Here is a 6,747-nt window from a genome sequence, read left to right as displayed (position 1 = left end):
ATCTGCTTAAGGAAGGATCATTTTCTATCCGTTTAAGAAAAGCTGCTGCGAATATTATTTTCTCTGCTCGTATTTTTCTTTTCATTTTCCTTTTTCTGTTCTACTCGTACTGTTAATCGACACATTTAAACACCTGCACGAATAAAATATAAAAAGTTCAGAAAACAACACTGTCTGAACAGAAATTCATGTTTAACCGTTTGAGTCCGAAGCAGCGCGATCGCGCTGTTCAGATCTTGTGTCGCGATCAAACTTTAGTGACGCACGTACATCGCATAGCTGCTTTCCTCATTTTTATTTTGTTTTATTTTTCAATCTTGACGAGCGCTAACGCGTCGCTCGGTTCTCTTCGCAATCAATTAATACAAGCGCTATTACTCTGTTCGCCACTTTTCGACCGTGTTTTCTGAACAACCCCTGAGACTCAAACGGTTAAGATTCTATGGACATTTCTCGATCCTTCCTCAAGCATGCTGGGTTCAATCAGGAATTTCCATTTAACGAATCGCCGCCATTGTGCCGGGGAAACGAATCTCGAGCAATTGTCGGGACTCGGCGAACTGGAAACGATTTAAGACGGAAGGACAGTGGACTCGCAGCGGTTTCGGTGGCCAGCGAGTGCACATGCACTGCCGTTGCACTCGGACAAGGTTCGCGCGAACAAATCAGGATTTCGACCCGAGGGTCGCGAGGGCAAAACGGACGCGCGCGCGCGGGCTTAGCGTAACAAGGGGCCGCGAATTGCCGACGAAACCCGAATCGTAAAGCGGGAATCCGCGAGCCGGCCCTGTCTCGAACAACGCCGATCCGATGAATCGCGTTTCTCTCCTCGCGGGGCAAACCAAAGCGCTAATTAAAGCTCGAGCTTGTTAGCCGGTTGAAACGTTTTTATTCGATTTGCAGTGGGCTCGTATTTATGGAGCGCGTCCGCGCTCTGTTGCTCGCGCACGAATAATAGGATCCTCGGTGAATTCCCAGGAGCGACTCGATTATAGTTCGATCGACGAGAGAACGGGTTGTGTTCGGGTGGTCTCTCTGTGTGTGTGTTGGACGTGGTTCGTGCGGAGATTACTGACAGAGGGCACAGAGAGACAGAGAGAGCGACGGAGAGAGAGAGGGAGAGGGAGAGAGAGAGAACAGAGAGAGGCCGGCATGCTTGACAAGCGGCGTTTTAATTTGACGTCGATTAGTCAAGACCGAGCTTGCGGATCGTGGTCCGATACGAGAGAGGCTCGGCGGTTACATCGGCCGAACAACGAGCCTCTGTGCATTCTACGGATGCACTCGTGTTGCGAGCAACCGACGTCGACGCCGGCGTCGACCCGACACAGACCGACGCGTGTTTGCTTTGCACCGCGTTCTTGCTAATTGCGATCATCCCTCGCTACCACGACCGGCCACGGCGATGCAAGCTCACGATAAAACAACCGCCGCTGACCGAACGGGTTCGCCGAACAATTTCGAAGACTGGCACCGCCGCCGCTTGTCTTGCCTTCGCCCCCCACGAATGGGTCCTCGCGCGGTAATTGCACCCTCGTCCGTTCCTTCCGGCAACTCGTTGCGATAGGGATGACGGACGCGATTCATCAACTCCTCGGGAATGCCATATGCTCGTTATTAAATTCATCACTGGATGAAAGTCGAAGCTGTTCCGAAGTTCTGTGCGAATTATTTAATGGTAAAGCTACCCAGCATCAAGCACTTGCATCGCGATTTCTTCGACATCTGCGTTGACTAGCTTCGAGGGGTGTTCTTAATAGTTTGTTTGATAGAATGAGGCCATTTTTGTTTCCTCTGCGTCTTCGTTTAGTGGCATTTCTAGACTTTGATAACAGAACAGTCAAATTATGTTGCGATTTTAAATAAATTTATAAGATTCGTGTTTAGTGGAATGTGTATGAAGTCTTTGTCGCGACCCTAACTCTTTGTTGTAAGCAATAGGTTAAAAATGATAAATGTGTGTTGCTTTATAAGAAATGCAAGACCGAATTTATTTAGATTTTATAATTTTAGATTTTATAATTTTATAATTCTATAATTTTTAGATTTTATAATTTTATAATTCTATAATTTTAGATTTTATAATTTTATAATTCTATAATTTTATAATTTTATAATTTTATAATTCTGTAATTCTATAATTCTATAATTCTATAATTCTATAATTCTATAATTCTATAATTCTATAATTCTATAATTCTATAATTCTATAATTCTATAATTCTATAATTCTATAATTCTATAATTCTATAATTCTATAATTCTATAATTTTATATATAATTCTATATATATAATTATAGAAGTATAAAGTTATAGAATTATAGAATTATATATTATTATTGTATATTATTTATTATTTATAATTTATAAGTTAAAACAGAATATAATTTCTAAATCATTACAGAATGTCATCTTTAAATTATAACAGAATATAATTTGTAAATTATTATAGAATATAATTTCTAGATCATAACAGTGAGGCAGGACTGAATTTCTTTAAACTGTGATCGTCAAAGAGCATTAGGTGGCCAGGCAGCCTAGCAATTAGCCACAAAAAATTTATGTTGCACCCGTTCCATATTCATAATTTGATATTTTAATGAACGCTCTTGATGCAGTCGCAGCGCCTTCTCGTATAATTCGATCTTCAGAACCCATTGTACCTCGTCCCGTCGATTACTTCGTAAACGTTATTTTACCCTAGCTATATAAATTCTTCGCTAACGATCAACAAAAAGTAATCTTATTTTATAAAGCTCCGGCGTTTAATCGCCAGGCTGGGGAAGGATAGGGGTAGAGAGAGACTGATTGACGGGGTGATTACCGGTGGATGAAATGTACTGGGCCGCCTCGCCGGCCATGGCACTGCGCAATGAATGATTTACGATACTAAATAACGATAAGAGACGTTCGTCGAAAGAATCTATTAACCGGTGTAGCGGGGGTGCATTCTCGGGCGCGCTCGTAAGCAGTCTGGAAAAACAATTGCAGTCGCATTCACCGCGGACAATTGAACGGTCGACGGGCTATACCCTCTGTAAGCCTGTAGAGCGAACCGCATGAAAGATTACCCATCGATCGGTCGAACCGTTTCGTTTCGCGTTAAATGCGCAAACGGTCTCGTTAAATTCGCTGCTCGGTTCGCTGTCGCTTGTTTTCACGAGACGCGTCGCACGGTGGTCGATTTTCTTTTTTTTTCGTAGAAAATTGTTGTGTAGTCTGTCTTATTATTGTCTATACACGTTTACATATTATTATATATTAAATAATAATATTAATATATTATTATTAATATTTTAATAATATAATATAATATATAATATAATAAGATATAATAAGATATAATAATATATAATATTTTAATAATATTTTATTAATTTATTATTATTAATAATTTAATATTTAATATTATATAATAATATTAAATGATAATATAATAAATAATAATATATATAATAATATTAAATAATAATAATAATTCATTATTATATATTTACATATTTATTTATATTACTATACACTAATAACTGAGAAAATCGAAATAATTCAAAATTATTACAATTTCGATCATCATGTTTCACTTTTATCAAATTCAGCATACTTCTATTTGTTTAAAAAACGATGATGTGGTTTCAGCATGATATAATCTACAATTTGTGTGAATCTGTTAGAATGAATTCTTTCTTGTGGTCATAAACAATGTTATGCTTTGCTTAACAATCGGACCCTCTAAAAGGAGCCTCGTTGACACACACACACACACAATTAAGGTTTGACGATAAAAAGAAAACTAGAAATCAACGATGACGTTGCGTCATTACTTGACGGACACGCTTCGCGCATTTAGGTAAATATTCCGTTTGTTTACCAGTGAGTAAGCAAGTTTTCAAGCCGTGACGATTTTCGCCCCATTTTTCGACGGAATCGAGCGGCGCGCATCGCGCGTTCTCCGAACCGCGGACAAAAGCTCCGCGTGTTTGCACGGCAAACACTCTCCCCGAACATGCTGGAACAAATACGGAAAAAAATTAAGAGAACTCCGCCGCCGGTTCCACCGGGTTCCACGTGTTCCGCCGTTTTCCGGCCGCGAAACTATTGCCGGTTACGTTCCCGCGAGATGCTTGCTTTCCCCGTGGAAGCGTCGGGGTCCCGTTGATTTTACGTTTCAGAGGGAGGTTAATTGAAACGAATCGGATCCTCCGCGCGGTGGATGGATAATCATATTTCCCGGCTTATGAGATTTTCAGCACGCTCTCGAAACTGATTCGCCGGACGGTCGGTCCGCCCGCGGGAGGTCGCCGGTTTTTTCACCGGCTGATTCGATAACGACGCTGATTAAAACGCGATCCGTCTCGGTGTCCCGCCACCTTGTTCTCCCCGTTAATTTAATTAAACCGGTTCCTTTCACGTCACTACGATATACTTTCGTTGCGGCGCCGCGGCACCGTGTCCCCTTTCGTTTCGTTTTTAATCCATTCAGCGGGTCGCTCGGCAAGTTTTCCGCGACCCGCTCCGCAAGCCTGGCGAAACAATGGAATCGACGTAATCGTCTTTGGGGAAGTAAGCTGAACTGGGCGTCGCGGGAGAGCCGCCTGGCTACCTTCATAATTACGATCGCGAGGCTTAATAACGCCGAACGCAGGCGCGGGCTCGTTATTAAGCTCCGTGAGCCCGTGCTTCGAATAACGTTCAAGAAATATCGGGTCCGTCAGTTAATTTCAAGCCGTAATCTCTTTCTATCGATTTACCGGCACTCTCTTCGGCTGCCAGCCACGAAATGGAACGACGACGGAGTGCTTTCTCAATCGCGGGGGAGGGGGGGTTAAAGGATATCAATTCGAATTCGCGAGGGCGTCTTCGCAATTCTTTTCGCGCGACCACCGAGAAAGGAGCCATTCTCTCTCTTTCTCGCTCTCTCTCCCGCGCCCTCTCTCGTTCTATCTCTCGCTCGCTCTCTCTCTCTCTCTCTCTGGCTCTCTTTCTCTCTCTCTCGCACTATCTCGCTCTCTTTCTCTCACTCTTTCTCTCTCTCTAGCGCTCTCTCTCGCTCGGCCTCTCGCTCTCTCTCATTCTCTCTTGCTCTCTCTCGCTCTCTCTCTCGCTCGCTCTCTCACTCGTTCTCTCGGTCTCTCGCGCTCTCTCTCGCTCGCTCTCTCACTCGGTCTCTCGGTCTCTCACTTTCTCGCTCTCTCTCACTCTCTCTCGCGCCCTCCCGCTCTCTTTCTCTCTCTCGCTCTCTCTCACTCTCTCTTGCTCTCTCTCGCTCTCTCGCTCTCCCTCTCTCGTTTTCTCACTCTCTCTCTCTCTCTCTCTTACTCTATCGCTCTCCCTTTCTCCCTCTCTCTCTTTCTCTCCCGCTCCCTTCCTCTCGCTCTCTCTCGAGTTGAAACGCGTCGTCCGAGCATTCGAAGTCGCCAAGTTCAGGACGCGTCCCTCCTCGCCCTGCCATCAAAGTTTCCCGTCGTTCCCGGCAGGACGCGCGCCGCCTACGAACCGCAAACGTTTTCGTCCCGATTCCAAAGCCGTCGCCCGTTGCCAGAGATTCTAGGGAATCAAGGGACACAGCGAGTTTTTATTTTCGTTCAGTCCGTGGCAATTCAATTCGGACCGACAACTTTCAAGCCAAGAGAGCAAATTGGTCTCCGTCGCTCCGGAACTTTTCAATTGCAACTTTCGCCGTTCACCGTACGGCGACGCGTGCTCGCTCGAGAGTCGCACGCCGCTCACCCGTTTTCACCCGTTTCAGATTCCCCGTTTAACCCATCAACGACGATGCATAATTCGTAGTTCCTACACCGTGCGGTCGATGATAGTGTTTACGCCGCGCATGAAACTTTTATCAGGTCGGCGCATACGAAATGTTTCAAACGAATGGTAAAAACTTCGTGCGTATCTTGCTTTGAAGGATGTTTTTATGGCTTGGTCAAAACGTGGCTCATTTGCCTCGATACGCTTTTCCAGGCGAGTTTTTAACGTACACATTGCCATTTTGAATTAGGGCACTGGTCTTTTGAATGAGTGAACTAGGCTATGGTGGTTTTAGTGCTGTCCTCGTTTGCGAAGTGTTTATACCAGGGGCGGACAATGTGATGCATTTACACTGGCCGCAGGAAGTATATAGGAATTATTGTACGAGAAGGAAATGAGAGGTTCTTGAGGTCATTTGAAGCAACTTTTTCCTTTGCGAAAATGCAATCCGTTGCTCCGTTTACGAGTTATTAACGAAAGACAGTGACCAATGAGAGACGAGATTAGCTGGCGTGAAGCGGCCGAGCCAACGAGCGGCCGGAGCCCAGTTCCGCTGATTGGCCCGGCCGCCGCGCGCCTACTCGAGCTGGTCTCTTATTGGTCAGCGTTTTTCGTTAATAACTCGCGAACGAAGCCGCGGATTGCATTTTCGCTAAGGAAAAAGTTACTTCAAATGACCTCAGGAACCTTTCATACGCTTGTGCAATAATTCTGGGACATCTTGTAATTACAGCTTTCCAAACGGAATCAATTTTTTTAAATTGGTCCGAATGCCTACTGGACAACGTCTATAATACTTCTTTTCCAAAGTTTGCTATTATTTTGAGCGACCCGTGGCCTGCACGGACATTCTGCACGATAGTTTAATTATTAGCTGACCCGCTCGAAATAATTTGATTGGTCGACAGGAAATCTACGAAAATAGTCCGAAACTCGAGCCAGGACAGAGCCGGCGAACGAAACAACGGTGGGCAAAAAATTGAAATTCGCCGAGTTCC

Source organism: Megalopta genalis, chromosome 15 (genome assembly GCF_051020955.1).
Source record: "Megalopta genalis isolate 19385.01 chromosome 15, iyMegGena1_principal, whole genome shotgun sequence".
NCBI classification, from domain to species: Eukaryota; Metazoa; Arthropoda; class Insecta; order Hymenoptera; family Halictidae; genus Megalopta; species Megalopta genalis.
This window is presented reverse-complemented; position numbering follows the sequence as displayed.